This window comes from Podarcis filfolensis, assembly GCF_964270895.1.
Source record: "Podarcis filfolensis genome assembly, chromosome: 7".
In the NCBI taxonomy this organism is placed as follows: Eukaryota; Metazoa; Chordata; class Lepidosauria; order Squamata; family Lacertidae; genus Podarcis; species Podarcis filfolensis.
Genome location: NC_139603.1, coordinates 23,978,966 through 24,001,482, shown reverse-complemented (window position 1 = coordinate 24,001,482; position 22,517 = coordinate 23,978,966). Strand labels below are relative to the sequence as shown.

Sequence of the window (22,517 nt, the reverse complement as noted above, 5' to 3'; positions counted from 1 at the left end):
CAGAAGAAGAAGAAGAGTTTGGATCTGATATCCTGTTTTATCAGTACCCGAAGGAGTCTCAAAGTGGCCAACAATCTCCTTTCCCTTCCTCCCCCACAACAAACACTCTGTGAGGTGAGTGAGGCTGAGAGACTTCAGAGAAGTGTGACTAGCCCAAGGTCACCCAGCAGCTGCATGTGGAGGAGCGGAGACGTGAACCCGGTTCACCAGATTACAAGTCTACCGCTCTTAACCACTACACCACACTGGCTCTCTACTTGAAATGGCCTCTTTTTGGATGCAGTTGCTTGGTGCCTTCTCCACAATGATATCATACCGTTCAGTAGCGGCCTGTGTAGCAGGGCAGAGATGCCTTCCTGACACCTGCATCACTTCAGCTTTGGATGGAAGAGGAATCTGTGTTAAACTGATTTATACACAGAAGATGGCAGTTCATCTAGTCTGGCCCCTGCAATTCAGGAATCTCAACTGGAGCATCCATGACGGATAACCTCTGCTTAAAATAATCCAAATCAACACGGGATGGTTTCCATGGATAAATGTTCACAAAACACTATGCGTAATTTTGTCCCTGCTCTTATTTACACACACATTGCCCAGCATAAAAAAAGAGATAGTCTTCGTTATGTCTTATTCGTGTTTGTAGTGAATTTGCAATGCAAGAAATATAGATTCTTTACTACCAAAAGATATGGGAAATGTGGTATTAAAGAGCTGAACTGTTTCTTTATTGAGGGAGTAGTGGTAAGCTATCTGGTAATACTTGTCAGTGAGATGGTGAGGAGACCTCATGTCCTAGGAAAGCTCAGGAGGGTTTCAAATACAGGAAACAACAACAGTAATGGACCCCAGCAAGATGGCGACTCTGAGAGAGAGAGAGAGAATAGTTTGACTGCTTGTCAGGACAACCCCAGAGATGGGGTTGTATTTCTTCTGAAGGACCAGATACGTGGCTTAGTAATGTGCCTAGATCCATCTTTGTCTAAGTGTGGTAAGAAAACAACAACAACAAATCCTTCAGAAAATGTCTTCTGAGAGGTTGTTGGGCACTCCTAGTCTCTGTTCTCAACCCAAGTGACCAGCCAATAGTTCTCTCCCTGTTTCCAAAGCCATTGTCCTAAGCACAGCTACCTGAAAGCAAGTTATGTGTACATAGCACATGCTCAGGACTTTCCCCACATGCTCAGGACTGAGGTTCAAGAGAAGCACGATGCTGATAGCAGGAAGCCATTTTGCCAAAGGAGAGAAAAATAAAAAGACCGAGGAAGAAATCAGCATGGTCATATAAGAAATGCTTTTAATTAGCTGAGAATTGAAAGTGCTTTTACAGAGAGGAGACACACGATTACTTCAGCTGAGCACAAAAGAGGAGCGAGCGGCCGCAGCATTAGGAAGACAAAAATTATGAAAAGAATGGCAATTAGTAATACAAAGCTTGGAAATATGGTGATGTAAGGCAAGGCTTTAAAGCTGTGGGACGGAAAACATGAGACGATTGTAATGTAAGGAACACAAAGCAATAAGAGGTGACAAAATGGAGGCTCAAGCCAGGCTTTTAGTCAACGTTAACAAGGAAAGCTGCAGGCCTGTAAAGGGAAGATACAGATTAATGAATGTATTCAGTTATTATGGATGTTCAGATGTCAGAAGAGTCTAAATGAAATTTGCCCGAGAGTAAGAGGGGGGAAAAATAGGTGCAGTAATCATGGAGTCATGGGCAATTATGCTCTTCATCTCTTGGAAGATAGGAAGATCCCAGAGGACTAGAGCAAAATAAGCATAATACTAGGAATTCTTGATGGGAAAGCTTTATAAGTATTAAGAGATTACTATTTGGTAAATGATCAGAGAACATTATGAAAACTAGCAGCCACAGGATATAATGCGGGCAAGGGGTGGTGGTGACAGTTTGGGTTTCATCAAGAGCAAATCATGGCAAAGGAACCCATTGTACTCTACAGTGGGTGGCACTGTGATCTAAACCACTGAGCCTCTTGGGCTTGCCAATTGGAAGGTCAGCGGTTTGAATCCCCGCAATGTAGTGAGCTCCCATTGCTCCGTCACAGCTTCTGCCAACCTACAAGTTCGAAAGCACACCAGCGCAAGTAGATAAATAGGTACCGCTGCAGCGGGAAGGTACATGGCATTTCTGTGCGCTCTGGCACTCATCACGGACCTCTGTGTGCCAGAAGCAGTTTAGTCCTGCTGGCCACATGACCCGGAAAGTTGTCTGTGGACAAATGCCGGCTCCCTCATCCTGAAAGTGAGATGAGCACCCAACCCCATCACCCAGAACGTGGCGGGCCTTAAAAGTAGGAGAGCAAAGAGCTCAAAGACTTCTTCTTTGTGGAACAGGAATTCAATAATATGAAGCACCTATCATTCCTATGCTGGACCACAAAGCCATCTTCCTAGCCCCCTCACTTGTAAAGCTTAGATCCTTACAATACTCATCTAGATCTTATTCCTGGTTCCTTATCTTCTCCTTCTTGGGTCCCCACCCCCCAGTTACAGAGAAAAAACTGCTATAGAGTGGAGAAAGGAAATGTGGTTGTAGGAATCAGTCCCAAATTCACCCATAAAGTTGATTGTTTGATGGGTACAGGGTTGTGAATGTATATCTATTGGCCTCAACTTAATGGGTTACAAACTGGTAATCCAATCTAAAACTTTCCCCCAATAGTAAAAGTTAATATATCCCCCAAATAAAACTATTCATCACCTATTGTGACGATCCATCTTGACAGTGCTGAGATGCCATCTGACTGTTAACTGCTTTTGGCTTTACCAAGACTTAAAGCATATCCTCTTTGTGACATCACACATGACATCAGAATGGCATGTTTGCATTCAACCTAGACTATCTCCATGCCAACAGCAATGGCCAGTAAACTTCTGCAGCCAAGTAACCATCCGCCTGACTACCCAGTTGCTTCTATCTAGACTATTGCATGTTCATTTTTTGCTCTCATAATCAAAGCCTGGGGAAGAGCTGTGTATAATCTGAAAACCTGCTTCCACTGTTAAAGAAAACTAATTGTCAGGGATTGGGCAGAGGAGGAATGGTAGAGACCCCCTCCCCACCCTGACCCTTCCCGGGAGGAGGAAGAGGAAGACAGTATAGATTTACAACAAGGGTTTGAGGGAGGAAGCAGCTCAGAGGCAGATGAGGGGGTAAAGTTGGGAAATCGTGGGAGAGTCAGAACAACAGCCAGCTGACACATTGACATTAGAAAGCATTCCAGACCCTCCATCTCCCAGAACCTGGCGAGCCTTAAAAGTAGGAGAGCAAAGAGCTGAAAGACAGAGGGCACATAGCAGCACCTGTACAGGAAGTGATGATGATGACAAAAATTGTGGAAGTGCGAGAGACGGCGTAGAGATTCAAACAGAACAATGTCATTATCCAAGAGGATGGGTTCTATAGCCTCTCTCTGTAAAGTTTGAAAGAAAAACAGACTGTAAGACTGTAACTTTTTCTTGTCTTCATACTTTCTGGGCAACCAGCTGGGAGCCACTGACAGCACCCTGACAGCAGAGAACAAAGAGCAATAGTCATTTAAATTATATAATCTCCGATCTTTCTCCGATGAAAATAGGGATGTCCCATTCCATAATGATAATTTTATTATTGATACCCCACACATCTTATTGGGTTACCCCAGCCATTCTGGGCAGCTTCCAACATATATGAAAACATAATAAAATATTAAACATTTAAAAAAAAAAAATCTTCCCTATACAGCATTGCCTTCAGACGGCTTGGGGGTCTGATAACTCCATGTCCTCCAACATTTCTCCATTGAAAATAGGGACATCCTAAGGAAAAGTGTGACATTCTGTGATCAAATAAGAAACCGAGATGGCTTCTCTAAATCCAGAACATCTCTGGAAAATAGGGACACTTGGAGGGCTTGAAATTATGCTGGAAAACTATTTCCCATCATCCCTGGCCATTCACATGCTGGTTGGAGCTAATGGGTGTTAGGAGTCCAGCAGCTGTTGGAGAGCAAGTTCCCATTTGCTTCTATGTGAAAAAAAGAAAGTTTTGCACTTAGGTCACTGTTGCAGTAAGGACTGCCCTCCTGCTCTGACACCAAGGGACTCAGACCCTCTGATAAGCATCTTGTGCATGCTTGAGAGAGACGTGTCCAATGTGTGTGGGTGCATAGACCACATGGAGGTGCCCTGCATACAGGGGTGAAAGAAGGTGTCATGACACTCGGGGCAGGGTGTCACTACGTAGGGTGCATGCGCCATATGTAGTGATGCCGCACATGCACTGTACATAGCGGTTTGCTGGTGCCGCCCCTCTAGTGCCGTACGGATGGTGCCAGGATCCCCCCGTTGCCGCTGCAGCCACGAACGGAGGATCCTCTACATGCAGCTGTAGCGGCGACAAAGGGATCCCACCACTGTCCGTACGGTGCTTGAGCGGTGCCGGCGGCAAACCGCTATGTACAGCTCATGTGCGGCATCGTTATGTACAGCGCATGCATGTGACGCCGCACATGCACTGTACATAGTGGTTTGCTGCTGGCTCTGGGATCCTCTACTCGCAGCTGCAGCCGTGAACGGAAGATTCTCCACATGCGGCTGCGGCGGCACGATGGCTGCTTGTCACACACACCCAGACATGGCACCCGGGTCAAACCACCACCCCAGCCCCCCCATTGCGATGCCACTGCCTACATAAACAGAGAACTTTTTAAATATGCATCTTCTCCTGCCATGTAATAACTACTGGTAAAATGACTGCAGTGCTAGGAACCTTGGCGTCATTGTGCTGGATTACATCATAAGAGTTGCCACCAGTGCTTTTTTTCTGGGGGGATGAAGGGGTACACGTACCCCTAAACATTTTGTAAACATTTGTACTTTCATCCATTTATGGTACAGTGGTACCTCGGTTTAAGAACAGTCCGGTTTAAGAACGATTTGGTTTACCAACTCTGCAAAACCGGAAGGAGTGTCCTGGTTTGAGAACTTTACCTCAGTCTAAGAACAGAATCCGAATGGTGGAAGGGCACTGGTGGCGGCGAGGCCTCATTAGGGAAAGCGCACCTGGGTTTAAGAATGGTTTCAGTTTAAGAACAGATTTCCAGAACGGATCAAGTTTGTAAACTGAAGTACCACTGTATTTAACTTTCCCGATTTGAACTATAAAATGGTGATTTTCTTGAGTCAAAATGAGAGTACCCCGAAACATTTTTTTAAGAAGAAAAAAAGCACTGGTTGCCGCCATATTTTACCTGAAGCAAAAATGCCAAGCAAACATGGAGGTTCCTGAAGAATTTCGAGGGAAGCGTTTACAGCCGGAGAAATTCCTCAGGGGGCTCCACACACACCTATTCATTACTAAATTATCATTACCAAACATCTGCTGCTTATAATGGATGCTGACATTACAGTACGACGACAAAGTGCCAAGGAGAAGTTCAATCCCTCCTCCCAGGCTCACAGTGAATAAATGGAAATTGCTCTCTGGGCTTATAAACAAGCAAATACAGGGAAAAGTTACTATAGCAGAGTCGAGTGTTTCAGTGTTAATTTTCTGCCTGTGGAGGAAAGGAAATGAGTGTGATCATTTTTGACAAATCACCTTTGGTAGCCCATAGGAGAGTACACGTTTGTATTTGCATTTTATACTGAATATTTTAACAAGTCATTATGAAAAACAAACACTCCTTTGCTTTAATATTAAGGGGTGATTTAGGTGCAGAACGATAATGGCAAAGGTGGCTTTTTCTATAGCGACAAAGATTATGCCTCCGTTACCCAGACTCAAAGCATGTATTAGGCTTAAACACACATGCCAATGGTTAAGATTAAATAGGAACAGCTGGTAAATTGCCAACTTATCCTTGAGGAAATTATTGGGTTTTCTACATGAACCATTTCAGGTAAGGGGGAAAAGATGATTAGAGAAGGAAAAGGAGATTTCTTGACTGGGGATCGATAGGTGAGCAAAATCTCTACTTGGCCCCTGTGGTGGAAAACAGGATGGCAGCCTCCTCTTTACACTTACAGAAGCAGATCAGAAGGCAACTGGATCTTAATTCAATGATGGGAGTGTCCTTCATTACAACAGAGGGCAGCAGGCTAGTTTACAGGGTTGTTGTTGTTTAGTCATTTAGTCGTGTCCGACTCTTCGTGACCCCATGGACCAGAGCACGCCAGGTACTTCTGTCTTCCACTGCCTCCCGCAGTTTGGTCAAACTCATGCTGGTAGCTTCGCGAATACTATCCAACCATCTCGTCCTCTGTCGTCCCCTTCTCCTTGTGCCCTCCATCTTTCCCAACATCAGGGTCTTTTCCAGGGAGTCTTCTCTTCTCATGAGGTGGCCAAAGTATTGGAGCCTCAGCAGACCATATTTTGCGCTCTCCTCTTTCACCCTCATTAAAAGGTTCTTTAATTCCTCCTCACTTTCTGCCATCAAGGTTGTGTCATCTGCATATCTGAGGTTGTTGATATTTCTTCCAGCAATCTTAATTCCGGCTAGGGATTCATCCAGCCCAGCCTTCCGCATGATGAATTCTGCATATAAGTTAAATAAGCCGGGAGACAATATACAGCCTTGTCGTACTCCTTTCACAATTTTGAACCAATCAGTTGTTCCATATCCAGTTCTAACTGTAGCTTCTTGTCCCACATAGAGATTTCTCAGGAGACAGATGAGGTGATCAAGCACTCCCATTTCTTTAAGAACTTGCCATAGTTTGCTGTGGTCGACACAGTCAAAGGCTTTTGCATAGTCAATGAAGCAGAAGTAGATGTCTTTCTGGAACTCTCTATTTTTAGTTTTCTAGTTTTCTCCATAATCCAGTTTACGGTGTACTACATACTGAAAACCATACCAAAATGTGTAGTTTAGGGAAAGGATACATACAAATTGTAAACGATCTGAATACAATTTGTTTCATTTTTATTTTTAATCTGCAAAAAAGAAGAAGAGGGGATTAAGCCTATCATGGAGCACAAATGAAACCTACACCAAATGTAAATGGTCTTATCTGACAAGCCTTACTTCAGGAGTGAAGTTTTCAGTGTGGCACAGTAAAGAAAAGTACATCAGTAGATCTTAAGGAACTCTTATCCGGAGTCCTCCTAAGGAACTTGAGCTCCTTGTTTCATTCCCACTAATTCCTTCTCTTGTTTCTCGCTCCAAGTCACCAGGTACATATCCCCTTACCCCTTCCATCTGCTCTGTTCTTATGAGGCTTTTTTTTATATAAAAAAATTCCAGACTAAAATTGCTGGTTGCTAAGCAACACCACCTCCCACCTTCCCCCAGGGCAACCTTTTACTTATAAATATGGAAAGCATGAGTATTGTTTTAGACTTTTTAAAGATTCATATGCCACATGTTTGCCTAGTAACACATGCGGGGCAGGAGAGTCACACATATTAACCCGTTCTTGATTAAGAGGGTGGCCCTATGTTCCCTGCTGTCCCCATCTGAACTAACAATGTCCCTTTCCCTCAGTTCCATGAGGTCACTACATAACCTATAGAATGATGCAGTCCTAGTTTGGGACTGGCTATCGGGAGAGAGCTGTGCATGGTTATCCCATACAATCATTTACAACATATGAGAGATGAGCTTTGAACAAATACAAAAGAGAGGGCAGTTGGAAAAGAGGGAAACTCCAAGTCTTTTATACCAGAAAGGAGGGAGCCCAGTCCTATTTATGTGTGCTCAGAAGTACCTGGGACATACTTTCCAGATATGTTTAAGATTGCTGTCCAGACTAGATGTCCTATGCAAGTCCATGCAAGATGCTTTTTTTTTTTTAACTTGCCAAGGAATTTGGGGTAAGATGGGAGCAAGGGAAGTAATTGAAAAGGGGATGCTGAAGACGAGATCATTTCCTCACTGTGTGAGAAGAACCGCACTTTGGTCTATTTCTAAAGCCCTCTTCAGTGTCCCATCAGCAGGCCAAGAATCATATGGGGGGGGGTGGCGTTTGCCCTCCTAGGTGTGTGACATCATACTGGGTTCATAAGGAAAGGGTTAACTAATTGTAAAACGCCTAACCAATAGGAACCCAAGGGAAGGAGTTAGAGTTAGAGTTAGAGTTGTTAAGAAGAGTCTGGAGTTAGAGAAGAGAGAGAGAGGATAAGTCAGTGGGTTGGGCTAGTCTGATGTGAGAGAGTGAGAGAATCTGTTAAGAGGAGTCAGTCAAACAGTTGAGATAATCAGTCAGAAGGTATTAGGAAGGTTGTTGTTGTTTAGTCGTTTAGTCGTGTCTGACTCTTCGTGACCCCATGGACCAGAGCATGCGAGGCACTCCTGTCTTCCACTGCCTCCCGCAGTTTGGTCAGACTCATGTTTGTAGCTTCGAGAACACTGTCCAACAAGCTCGTCCTCTGTCGTCCCCTTCTCCTTGTGCCCTCAATCTTTCCCAACATCAGGGTCTTTTCCAGGGAGTCTTCTCTTCTCATGAGGTGGCCAAAGTATTGGATCCTCAGCTTCACGATCTGTCCTTCCAGTGAGCACTCAGGGCTGATTTCCTTCAGAATGGATACATTTGATCTTCTTGTATTCCATGGGATTCTCAAGAGTCTCCTCCAGCACCATAACTCAAAAGCATCAATTGTTTGGCGATCAGCCTTCTTTATGGTCCAGCTCTCACTTCCATACATCACTACTGGGAAAACCATGGCTTTAACTATACGAACCTTTGTTGGCAAGGTGATGTCTCTGCTTTTTAAGATGCGATCTAGGTTTGCCATTGCCTTTATCCCAAGGAGCAGGTGTCATTTAATTTCGTGGCTGCTGTCACCATCTGCAGTGATCATGGAGCCCAAGAAAGTAAAATCTCTCACTGCCTCCATTTCTTCCCCTTCTATTTGCCAGGAGGTGATGGGTCCAGTGGCCATGATCTTATAGGCCGGTAAAGAAACTAAAGTTAAGAAACTGACCAGAATATTATCTGAGAAACCATAAACTTGTTAATACTTATAAAATAAACTTGTTTATTTGGGTCAATTTAAACAAGTGTCTGGACTCAGTGTGTACCCGAGAGTAACGGGTTGGTGGCAGCAGGGAAGCGAGCACAGTGGTGGCATAGGGATCAATAGACCATCAAACGTCCAGGGACCCTGTGTGATCGCCACAGAGGGGCATTGGGATAAGTGCATAACCAGGCACACCATCTAGGGAGGGGGCCAAATTCAGTGAGGGGGCCGACTCCACTCAAAGTTCTGCAGCGGCTGTGTGCGCATGCCGTGGGGCTTGTTTGTGTCATGTGTGCAAGCCACGAGGTGGCCACACAACACAGCAGCACCCCTCCTGGTGTGTGTGAGTGATGTTGGCACGCCATGGGGTGTGCACACACAGTGGGCTGACATCACGTGGTCCCCGCTCCCTCAATTTCGGGGACAAGGCAGCGCACACAATCTCAACCATCCTCATCATTGCTTCTGTCGCTTTCTAGCAGTTGCTGCAGTGGGAAGCCTCCAAACAGGAATGACTATAAGGCAGGAGCTAGCACATTCATCCCCTTGCCTTGCCCCTCCTCATGTGACTCATCACATGACTCCTCTCACCCCTCCTCATGTGACTATTTTACTTGCTGATGGAACACCTGAAGAGGCTCAAAACAGGGTGCATCTGAGCCCAAACTCTTGAAATATATCTGGAAACTGAGAGTTTCCTATCTAAGAAAGATATATATTGCCGTTCTCCCATTTTTTATGCACTTCAATGCAGCTAATAGGATGGCATTACTAACTATTGACAGACAGTTAACAACATTCCTTTCAACGCGTGACAGTTTTTCACAAAAAACACCAAAATAAATTTGTGTTTGCATTTCACATAAACACGTCTTCAGAAACCTACTGCTTTTATGGGCTCGCTGTATATTTCATTAGTTGATGTCATTAACAGAAAGAAGAGATGCTAACCCATTATAGATCATTACTGAACCACTGGGTTCAATTTATGGTGTCTCTGATCAGAAATTCATGCACACACACTTAACAGTCATTGCCACAGACATAAAGCAAGATCCTTCGTGTGCCTACTCAGGAGTAAGCCCCGCTGGGTTCAAGAGGACTTACTCCCAGGTATAAATGAGTATAGGATTGCCACCTAATACATCTATGACAGATAACATGGCGGGGGGGGGGGGGGGACACACACAAAAAGGCATAACCCAAAACAAAACAAAGTCACATATTTTGCTGAACTCCAGAAAACAATTCAAACGCAACATGGCCTTAGGACGGGACAATTTTTCTAACAATAGTCTGGCACAACTGTGGCTGAATAATAAAGGCTACCCACACTTAGCTACTCTTACCTTTACTAGATGGATGCTCATTTATTCTGGCATTTTCACTAAAATACTAGAGCTGGTCTGAATATTCTTCAGTCATCATCTTGGGATAGAAACTAGCAATTTTAGTGGGGAACAATTTTATCTCCAAGAAACACGTAGGCTACAATCCAGTACCAAGTTTTCTGGAAGTCTTCACTTCTTCTATTAAAAATGAGAATAATAAATTCCAGTCCACCAGCATTTCCTACATCAGTGACATTTCCCCCTCTTGGATGCTGCTTTCTCCTCACAACAGCAAGAGAAATCATGCAATGGCTGTGATTCATGGTGCGCGAGGAAGTGCACTGCCACTACACTCTACCCAACTGGTTGTGGTTGTGTTGCTCCTGGCCAGGACTGTGTTGAGGCAGGGCAGCAGCAACACTGGGAGAGCATCAGGTTGACAACAGTGCAGTGGCACGCAGTGAATTTTTTTGTAGGGGAAAAAATAGGGCCAGAGGCGCTAGCTTGCAGAGTCGCGCATGTGACTTCGTAACATCCCAATGTCACGTTCATGAGCATCATGCCTTCCTCCCTAAGCTGGGCAGAAGCTTCCTGGGCTTTGGGATGGAGGCGCTAGGCCTCTGACAGGATCTAGGTTTCAAACAGAAGTGATCGAAGGGAAAGTGAAACTACTGAAGGCCGCATACAGCATACTATTAGAATGGGAGACGAAAGATGAAGAGGTAAAATCAGTTATGATTAAATGGGCACAGGATGTAGGTAACAGCATTATGATGGAAGATTGGGAAAAATTATGGAAAACTGATTTAAAATTTATAGATTGTTCCCTATTGAAGGAGAATTACATGAAGATGATGTACAGATGGTACATGACAAGTTCAAATACATGTTGAAAGTGTAAGGAAAAGGAGGGGACATTTTATCGTATGTGGTGGGATTGTAAGGTAATTTTAAAAAATTGGGAAATGATATACAACGAATTGAAGAAAATGTTCCATTTAACATTTGTTAAAAAACCTGAAACATTTCAAACGGAAGTGATCGAAGGGAAAGTGAAACTACTGAAGGCCGCATACAGCATACTATTAGAATGGGAGACGAAAGATGAAGAGGTGAAATCAGTTATGATTAAATGGGCACAGGATGTAGGTAACAGCATTATGATGGAAGATTGGGAAAAATTATGGAAAACTGATTTAAAATTTATAGATTGTTCCCTATTGAAGGAGAATTACATGAAGATGATGTACAGATGGTACACGACAAGTTCAAATACATGTTGAAAGTGTAAGGAAAAGGAGGGGACATTTTATCGTATGTGGTGGGATTGTAAGGTAATTTTAAAAAATTGGGAAATGATATACAACGAATTGAAGAAAATGTTCCATTTAACATTTGTTAAAAAACCTGAAGCATTTTTGTTAGGGATTGTAGGGAAAGATCTGCCAAAAAAGCTGAAAAACATCTTCATGTATGCGACAATGGCTGCGAGAGTTTTAATAGCACAACATGGAAGACTGAAGAAACCCCAACTAAAGAATCATGGCAAGAAAAATTGATGGACTATGCAGAACTGGCAAAACTGACATACTGACAAGCTACGGGAGAAGGATAACTGTGACTTTAAAGATGAATGGGAACCCTTTACAAAGTTTTTGAAGATGCAACAAAGCGGACTGGACTCCTTGGCTGGCTTTGAATAAACATTCACAAACTTTTTATTGATAATAATCAGCTAAATAGTTTGAGGATCTATACAACTGTGTAACATGCAGAAAACAGCATTTTTATAGAAATCAAAGACTGGAACTGAGGGAAGTCGGGGGTGGGTGGGTTCTGTGGGTGGAGGGAGGGGGAGGGAGGAAAATGGGGGGAAATAAGGATGATATGTTTCTGGATAATTTGTTTAAATTTTGAATAAAAAAAGTTATTTTTTTAAAAAATGAATCAGCGTATTTTTACATGAGTAGAAAGCGTCATTTTATTTAAAATGCATATCTGGGTTATTTGTGGGGCATAGGAATTCGTTCATTTCGAGTCTACCACTCTTAACCACTACACCACACTGGCTCATCTTCAGGCATCTTTGTGGACAGGTGAAAATCGTTCATTCTCCCCCCCCCCATATAGTCCAGCCCTCCGCAAGGTCTGAGGGACAGTGGACGGGCCCCCTGCTGAAAAACTTTGCTGACCCCTGATATAAGTAATGGGCCCCACCTGCTATCCTGCTCCCTAAAATATCACTGGTTTGCTCATTTCTATCTCAATTACTTTGATAAAATACATATTTTGTTACATGCAAATGGCTTTGTTGTTGCTGTTGTTGTTGTTTAGTCGTTTAGTCGTGTCCGACTCTTCGTGACCCCATGGACCAGAGCATGCCAGGCACTCCTGTCTTCCACTGCCTCCCGCAGTTTAGTCAAACTCATGCTGGTAGGTTCGAGAACACTATCCAACCATCTCGTCCTCTGTCGTCCCCTTCTCCTTGTGCCCTCCATCTTTCCCAACATCAGGGTCTTTTCCAGGGAGTCTTCTCTTCTCATGAGGTGGCCAAAGTATTGGAGCCTCAGCTTCAGGATCTGTCCTTCCAGTGAGCACTCAGGGCTGATTTCCTTAAGAATGGAGAGGTTTGATCTTCTTGCAGTCCATGGGACTCTCAAGAGTCTCCTCCAGCACCATAATTCAAAAGCATCAATTCTTTGGCGATCAGCCTTCTTTACGGTCCAGCTCTCACTTCCATACATCACTACTGGGAAAACCATAGCTTTAACTATATGGACCTTTGTTGGCAAGGTGATGTCTCTGCTTTTTAAGATAGCATCTTAAAAAAGCAAATGGCTTTAGATACCTATTAAGTCCCTAAATTACCATATAGCATATATTCAACACAAAAAACAGCGACAATTTGTTGATAACAAAGGACAGCTGGACATATAAAGGGCCCCATTACCTTCAGTATTTTAGGGCTTCATCAAACCTAAATCCGGCCCTACATACACAAATGTGAAGAGATTCAGTGCTGTAAGCTGGCCCTCAGAGGATGACACAGGACGTGACAGCCTTGAGCTCAATGGCCTTGCTTTTTACCCTGCCAGCCAGTGTTGTGCACTCCCTCCTGAAAAGCGCTGCAGATGGCAGCCACCGCTAATCCTGCTTAGCGTGAGGCCGGATCCTGACAGCAGCATCAAAACGTTCGACACCCCTGTTGTTGCTCAGGAAACAATGGAATATTTCCCCCCCTAAGTGCAACTAAAGGTAGAGCACAAAATTAGCCATGTCATTCGTATTGTGCCGCAAACCGACAAGGGCCCCCAACTATAATTGCATGTGCGGCATTTTACGTAATTTTCTTGTCACTTGTAACGGGTGACATTGATGTTGCAAGCCTTTTAACCACCTTTTTTTTATAAGAAAAAAAGGGAAAAAGGAAAGATGCTAACAAAAGCAAAACCATAAAAGTATAGGAATTGTGGAAGGAAGCTGGGGGCGATGAAACGAAGATGCTATATTCACAAAGGGTGCATTAATAATAGACATGTGTGGGAGACAGCGAAGTATGTTGGGAAAGTGCGGCTTCCAATTAATGGGAGGAAAGTAGAAGGGAGCCAATTTTAAATCAGAGCAACGTTCTGGCTAATGTAGGCTTTATATCTGAAACTGCTTGCCAAAGAAGACCCAGCTCTGATGACCTTCTGCTGGTAGGTGGAAGGTGTATTAACTGGTTGTATTTATTGATTTTAGTGATGATTTTTACCTGGCTTGGTTTACATTTTCTTGTCTTTTTACTTAGTATGTTGTTATCCTTATTCTTACATATTTCCCTCAAGACAGTTTATAGTAGGGTTGCCATAATCCGGACAGAAAAGTCGTTGAGCTATTTTTCAAGTTTTGGCCAAAGAAATTAGGCATTTTTGAGCTTTTTCTGAGGAAAATCGACAAGAACAACACGGCCGACATGGGCTGCCATACATCCGGATTTTCCCGGACATTTAGTCGATTTACACCCAGACTCTGCTTGCAGCAGCAATATCCTGAAAATGTCTGGGAAATTCTAGATATATGGCAACCCTACTTATAGATAAAAATAAGAACTTCTAAAAACATTGGGGGGGGGGGTTAACACATTTTATGCCTAGACTTAAAAGCATAGCTGTCAACTTTTCCCTTTTCTTGCTAGGAATCCTATTCAGAATAAGGGAATTTCCCTTTAAAAAGGGGAAACATTGACAGCTATGCTTGAAAGGCAGGTTACAATACTTACAGACAAATGTACCAGAAAAAAACTCAATTAAATGTAGGGGGACAGAAATCACCAAGACCCACAGCAACTTTCAAGTGGTCAGTGGGAAAAAGACATGGAAACCTTTGGTCTAGATCAGGCTTTCTCAAACTTGGCCCTCCAGGTGTTTTGAAACTACAATTCCCATCATCCCTGACCACTGGTCCTGCTAGCTAGGGATCATGGGAGTTGCAGGCCAAAAACATCTGGAGGGCCAAGTTTGAGGAAGCCTGGTCTAGATAATTAGTGTTTCACTCTAGCCTTCTAATTGGCTAGACCTGCTTTCCTAAATGTCAGTCATTGCGATGACTTCAATCATTGGCTAAAAGCTCTGAAAGGCGGAAACTAGCTAGCTTCTCACAACGGCAATAGGGAGAATAGTGCCCATATCTCAGGTTCTGCAGATGCTTGAAGCTTGCTCTTAAGAAAGAAAGGAAGAAGGAAGGAAGGAAGGAAGGAAGGAAGGAAGGAAGGAAGGAAGGAAGGAAGGAAGCCAGGAACCTCAGAGATATGGTTCATGGGGAAGGCGACTGCTCCCTGCATGGACACCCATGTTTGATGCTTAAATATATGTGGAGATCATCAGTATTTGCATTTTCCATTCCTGTAGTGTGGATACTCTCTTCCATAGAATTCAAACTGTAATGCAATAAAACACAATATGAGAAATAAAAGAACGAATTCAAATACAATTAAAAATCATTATGTGTATTCAATGCAATGAATGTGCTGTTTCCCCTTGTTGAGTAACAAATCCACAAACATGCCATCAGTGTCATTTAGAAAAAACCCTCAAAAACAATCCTGCAGACCACGGTTTGGTAACCCTTGATCTAGACTTTTGATTTTGATTTTTTTCTTCTGCAGGTCTTTCCTGGTAAAGTGTTTAATACAGTGGTACCTCAGGTTACATACGCTTCAGGTTACATACACTTCAGGTTACAGACTCTGCTAACCCAGAAATAGTGCTTCAGATTAAGAACTTTGCTTCAGGATGAGAACAGAAATTGTGCAGCGGCAGCGCAGCAGCAGGAGGAGGCCCCATTAGCTAAAGTGGTGCTCCAGGTTAAGAACAGTTTCAGGTTAAGAACGGACCTCCAGAATGAATTAAGTACTTAACCCAAGGTACCACTGTACTCCATAGAAAATTGAGGCATCTACCTGTGACTGGGGAGTAGAGTCACAATTAAAAGGCATATTGTATTATTGAAACATGGTTCTAGGAAGTTTGCACGCCTAAGAAAGCAGAAGTGCCAGGAGAAACTCGTGTATTTGGCCACCTAGTAAATCAGTGCTTTTCTGAGGCATTTATGCTCATGACACATTCAATCTTTATGACATATAATGCTTTTAGTACAAGTAGCAAACTGCTCAATTCTGTCCTTGCCTTTCATTTAAAGATTAAGTGTCTGCAACCCAAATAGGCTGAAAACTTAGCATAATAAACGAAGTTTTGCAGGAGCAATTCAACCTTACCAATAAAGAGCCTTAGCAACTGCTTGGCAACTAAATAACTGAAAGGATACATCTGTTTGTATGTATGCATTATGATTGGTTTTTACTTACAGAGGCTGAGAACAAGAAAACAGGGTGGGGCGCGAAGAAGTGAGGGGTGAAGATCAAGCTGTAACTGTAATGCAAGTATTCTGGATTTTGCTATTTGCTTTGGACCTACATGGTGAATTATGTTCCCGTGCATGAGAAGAGGACAATATGGAGACAAACCTTGTTTTGGGCAATGGATTTGCTGCTTTTGCAACCTTATGGCATTCCAGATCCTTGGGCATAGGACTTCCTTCTCCATCCCATGTTGGCTATCTCTTACTGCCAAGCAGGGAAGTAGCAAAACCCAAAGAGGCAACAGGTGTCTGCAGGCACCTCCCTCTCCAATGCCTCACCTTTCTCTATTTTTGCTTCTACAAGGATCCCTGGCCACGATCCTTTGTGTGTATGAGTTTCACCCCACTCTTGGTATTTGTGTGGATTAGGGTTACTTCGCTTATATAGGATGGCTCTTTCTATCCCATTTCTATTTCCCTTTTAACTCCCCGTAAGAGAAAGTCTGCCCTAGCTAGCCATGTGAAAGTTTGGTTAGGAAAGAAAGTTTTTAAACTTCCAATGCGGTCTGGTTGTTTATCCTTATATCTCAGCATTCACTTGCAAAGGGACACCCCAGGCTGTGAGTCTCAGGCCTGGTTACCTGGGCACATACAAAGTTCAGAATCCAGTTCCAAACTGCATACTGAGTCGTGACAGTAGCATGTCAACTCAAAAACAGAAAGCTAGCAGCAAAGACAGGAGTTCTTGTACACGGAGTCTTATAAACGGAGGCATGTTATACACAGAAAAATATGGTAATTGACAGTCTTTAGTGTGGAGAATTTAGATGGCTATCCCCATTATAAAGAGGGCACTCAGGTGGCCTCTCTTAGATATGTCGCATGTTGCTTGAGCTTTGGCTCCAAGAGAGTTCTCCTCTCCTCGTTTTCAAATGCATGTCACTTTCAAAGCCCTGCCAGTGACTAAATCGTATGATGCTCATTGCCGCAAGACATTTCAGATAAATGGAGCAGGAAATAAATGTAATTAAATGCATTCGAAAAACATGTAATTTTGCAAGTCTTTTCTATCTTGCAAGGCTAACATTTTCTCTGTTGTATCAAATATTCTTGCGTACATCCATTTCACTGAAACCTACAATAGAATTGTCTTGCACTTTCCTATAAATTAATACATTTCCAAAGCTCCCAAGTCACATTGAGTGAGTGCTATTTCTACTACGGATGACTTAGAGACGTGCAAGTTGCTGTGTCCAGAAGCTGCAGTGGCAAGAATCTTTCCCCACCTTTGGGTACCAAGGTCATTCAGCACCTCAGCATGAAGTCTGAAAGAAGCATCCTAGGAATAGCTTGAGCAGTATCATGTTGGGGGGCAAGTTTCAGGGCAGTCGTGGCTGGAAAAAGAAGAATTAAACCTCCTCTCCCTGCACACTATTGTCCCAGTTTGAATTGGGGTGGGACAGGGGGAGAAACTTACTGTAAAGTAAGAAAAAGGCAACAGGCTATGTGTACATAATGTGTAGTTCAGGGGTCAGCAAACTTTTTCAGCAGGGGGCCGGTCCACTGTCCCTCAGACCTTGTGGGGGGCTGGACTATATTGGGGGGGGAATGAACAATTTTCGCCCGCCCGCAAAGATGCCTGAAGATGAGCCAGTGTGGTGTGGTGGTTAAGAGTGGTAGACTCGTAATCTAGTGAACCGGGTTCGCGTCTCCGCTCCTCCACCTGCAGCTGCTGGGTGACCTTGGGCTAGTCACACTTCTTTGAAGTCTCTCAGTCCCACTCATTTCACAGAGTGTTTGTTGGGAGGGAGGAAGGGAAAGGAGAATGTTAGCCGCTTTGAGACTCCTTCTGGTAGTGATAAAGCTGGATATCAAATCCAAACCTTCTTCTTCTTCTTCTTTACCTGTCCCAGTTGTTGTCCCAGTAGCCGCAGTTGGGCTTCTCCAGCCAGCCAGGCACTGTGGCAGGGTAGGAGGCTGTGTTGGCCGGCAAAGACAAAAGCAGCAGCCCCGGAGGAGAAGCTGTGGACAGAGGTAGGGGAACTGGGGCGTCAACAGAGCTTTTACTCACCACCTGCTGCTGCTGCTTCCAGAGAGGCACCACGGAGAAAAAGACACAGCCCTCGGCCAACCCACAAGCAGCAGCCGCAGCCACCACAACAACCCACCTGAATGCCAAGGGTGGAATGAAGGAGAGAGGCAGGCAGGCAGGCGATGACGAAGAAAGTGCATGAGGAAGCAGTGCAGAAAAGGGGCGCAGAGAAGGAAGGAAGGGCGGACTGAGGAAGAGGAAGGAGGAGCAGGAGAACACAGCAGCTGCCGGCAGCCGGTGTCACATGCCCCCTTCACAGCGCCGCCCTGCTGAGGTGGGCAGGCGGGCGAGCCGACTCCCGCCATTGACGGTGCCAGGCATGGGACAAGATTGCTCCATCCCTGAGGAGAAAAGCACCGCTGTGTGAGGGAGAGGGAGAGAGAGAGAAAGAACACGTGCATTGGCGATCCATGCACTGGCGATCCACGCAGCGATTCCCGGACCGTCCGCGTGCCAGATCTATAAGGCAATTGGGCCTGATCTAGCCTGCGGGCCTTAGTTTGCCAACCCATTATTTGATCCTAAGTACCAGGAAGTCTATAAGACGTATAGCCAGGGAGGTGTAGCGGTGAGAGTGTTGGACTAGGATCTGGGAAACCAGGGTTCAAATGCCCACTTAACCATGAAGTTTGCAGGGCTACCTTCAGTCACTGCTATCTCTCAGCCTAAGCTGCTTCACAGGGTTGTTGTGCGAATTAAATGGGGAGGGGGAGAGCCAAACATGCCAACTTGATTTCCTTGGAGGAAAGGTGAGGTACAAATAAGTAAATAAGCTAAATTGTATAGTTATTTTTAATTTTTAAGGTGTGTGTTTTTTTATTAAAAAAAATATTAATTCAACCCCAAGAGAACCAAAAGAGTGGGATAGATATGTATTAAAAAAATAAGCATGTTGTTGTTGTTTGAAAAAGATTTAATATTACGAATACATTTGTTTCAGGAGCCAGGTGCAGGGCAGGTGATTGCAAAAGGAATGAATATAGGAGGCTTGAAAAGAATCTTCAGTAACATGTTACAGCTGAACGTGTAATGAATGATCTTGGATACTGGGATTTGTACGACTGGACCTGAGCGCGAGGTGCACCGCAGCCAAGGAGGGCAGGCGGCAGTGTTGCCGCCCCCTCTCTTACTCTCCTCCCCCGGGTCAGGCCGACCTGGGGGTGGAGCTGCAGTCAAGTACATGTACCACAGCACAGCTCCTTCTTGCATGGAACCAGGCTCTGATGAAGGATCTTGCTGGGGGGGGCACCTGTTTGCCCCCTCACAAATTTGTGCCCTGGGCCACAGCCCCCAAGGTGCCCCCCATGCTCCACCTCTGTGCTTTATTGTGTTTTTAATAGTTTGTTGGCAGCCGCCCAGAGATGCTGTGGCAGCCCAGTCAGATGGGCAGCATGTTATTATCTCAACCCACCAGCAATTACTCACACACAGCCTTCCCCAGAAAACAGATGTTGCAGGGTCCAGGCCAGCAGTGTGGACCTTCTTCCAACAATGTGTGAGGGTCCTTCCCTGTTCTCCAACAAACACGTTTTGCATACAGAAAGCCAATCTCTGGTATCTGAAGGTACAGCTGGAAAAGACTCCATCCTGAAACCCCACAGAGCCACAGTCAGTCATTACTGACAGAACTGAACTAGGTAGATCCAGTGTAATGCAGTTTCCAATGTCCTATGGAAGGAGACCAGCGAGTGGCTCTGATTTGTCATTTTGATGAATTTATCAGACATTTGTCAAATAGCTGGCTAATTAATCTTCTGGCTCTGAATTACTTCCACCCGTAGCCTTAAGGAAAGACGGCATACATGTGAAGCTGACTGCTCATGACTGCAGCTGAAAGAGTGTCCGGCTGAATACCTGTTTAAAACATCGGCATAAATACAAAGCAGTGGTAAATCAGGTCAAAGCAATGTACATGTTAATAAGCATCCCAAAGTGCTAATCGTGGCTTTAGGAAGAAGAGTAAAATGCATTTACCGTCCTCTTTTGTTCTGCCTCTCAGCATGCGGTTTAAAGCTAAATCTTCCTTGTGCATCATCCAACAGGATTTTAAAAAAGAAAGAATGCGGAATTGCTATTTTTGTTAATTGTTCATGAGATCTCATTAAACTTTCCTATCATACCAATATTTCGTTCGTTTAATCAGTGATAGTTGGGGCCGCAAAAGATAAATCTGTTCCATTATTAATAGGCTGTATAGTTGTTGTTTAAAATATTCTTGAAAAGAAGCGTCTTTAAATAAAAGCAGTTATTTTTTCTTTAAAATGCAGTGGTTGTGTTTTTTCTTTACTAATTAACTTTTTAAAAAACCAAAAAAATCATCCCCTCATTCTCAAAGTGCCATCTGATCTATGCTTTGTATATTTATAGTGAGTTTGGAGAAGAAAGAGGGGAATTTGATGAAGTTCTTTAAGTTATTAATTATTTCTCTTGCCTCCCTGAGTTGCATAAGGGAATCAATCCTTTAAAAGCCAGGCAAAGGGATGGATAAATTGTCCTGCTCTTTAAATCAATGCCTTTCATTGGAAGGAAATGAAGCCTGGGTCTTTGAAGGCAATTTTTGGAACTGCGGTTTAGTGCAAATTCTGCTGCCAGTCTCCTGACAGACTAGGTTGCAGGGGGCATATTCAGGCTGGAGACAAGATGACAGCCTTTTCAGAGAGTTGAAAATGCTACAGAAAACCCATCATTGGCCACGGTGCACACACTCATGCCCACAGTCATCTCTGCTTAGGAGATTCTTCAACAAATTCTACAAAATTTGTTGACCTGAAATGATGGCAGATGCAGCCATGCCCTGTTACACTCTCCTTAAAGCTACTCAATTTTCTTTTAAATCAGCTCATTGTCTCTGGACTGATGTTGGAGATAACCTTATGGCAAACATGAGACTGGTACCGAAAAAACACAGCATCCTTCCTGTTTCCATTGGCACGATACATTTAAAGCAGTGTCTTGCTGCTTTAAACCATCACGCCTTCCTCCCCAATGAGTCATGGGAGCTGTAAGGGATCTGAGAGTTGCATGTTCAGACCCAGAAACCCCTCCCTCCTAAATAAATCCACACTTGACTCAAATTTTGGTTTTGGTTTTTGGCAGAATTTAGGCCACAACTTTATTGATTACAGCAGGTGAGTGGTTGCATAGGCTCTGGTTCAACTAGCTCCCTGCCATGCAGGTAGCACTGACCCAGGGTTCCAGCATAGGTCAGCCAAGGGTGAACACCTGGATAAACAGAAAGCCAGGAACAGGCTATCTCTGTCACCCAAATGCCCCCCTGGACTCAGGTACGGGCACAACTCCCTCTCAGGCGTTGACCAAACCATCAAGTCCCTGGATTCCTTCCAGGGTATTCCCTGGAATACCCTTCACATAGGGATGGTGAGAGTGTTCTCCCATCCCTATCCCCTGAACCAGAGCCTATCCGCAACCTTACAAATTGTGATGATTTGCTACGCGGCAGGCGAAACCCAAATGGGTTTGTATGGTAACAGCCAATCAGCCAAGTGGGGGGAAATTCCTGCCGTGCCCCTGTCCCAATGACAGATGACACACAATGGCATAGCAAGGTAAAGCACAAAACCCTAAAAGTAGGGAGAGGTGGGCGGGTGTTCTGAATGCACGCGCCAAAAGAGGAAGCTCTGGGTCATGTGCATGGGTATAAATAGGTCCCTCGAACCATTTGGACTGTGTCCCATTGGCCAGGTTGCACCCAGCTACGAGGGACCTACCAATCAGGTGTTGTGGCTGACCAATTGTACTCACCCAAAACACAGGGTGTCGGCTTCCAGGTCTCACCGCAATACATGCCCTCTTGAAGGGAGGACCCAATTTGTCATGAGACCCCCAATCCCTTCACAGAGCTACAATTCCCAGAGTTCCTTGGGAAGAAGGATTGACTCTTAAACCACTCTGGGAATTGCAGCTTCACAAGGTGAATATGGGTTTCTTAACAACACTCAGCATCCTTGCAGCTCCAAGGATCCTTAGGTCATTCAGGAAATTTGTCTGAGATGGCCATCAATGCATGACGGCCTCAATGAAACTCCCCACCCGAAGCTGATATTTGCATCAGGAGAGAACCATCCAGTAGCACTAAGGAAGGTTTCCTCCCAATGCAATCAGCAGTATTGGATGAGAGATTTCATTAGGACCATAACAGGAGGAAAAGGGCTATACTATCCCTTCCCACATATGTACCTCCATAGTCCCAATGCTGCTTGTGGATGCTATTTGCATTACATAAAGCATGCACAATTAATTGCAGTCCCGGAATTAATGTTAAGTCTAGTTTGGC

At 44.2% G+C, this 22,517-nt stretch overlaps 1 long non-coding RNA gene across 1 annotated transcript in view; it reads right to left on the bottom strand.

Annotated features, from left to right (window-relative positions):
- Positions 1 to 706: 706 nt before the first annotated feature.
- The window catches only part of LOC310767268, a 28,341-nt gene continuing 6,530 nt past the window's right edge, over positions 707 to 22,517 (bottom strand). The window contains exon 2 of the long non-coding RNA XR_014550822.1: positions 707 to 865. This is a non-coding gene — a long non-coding RNA (uncharacterized lncRNA). The remainder of the gene's footprint in view (positions 866 to 22,517) is intronic.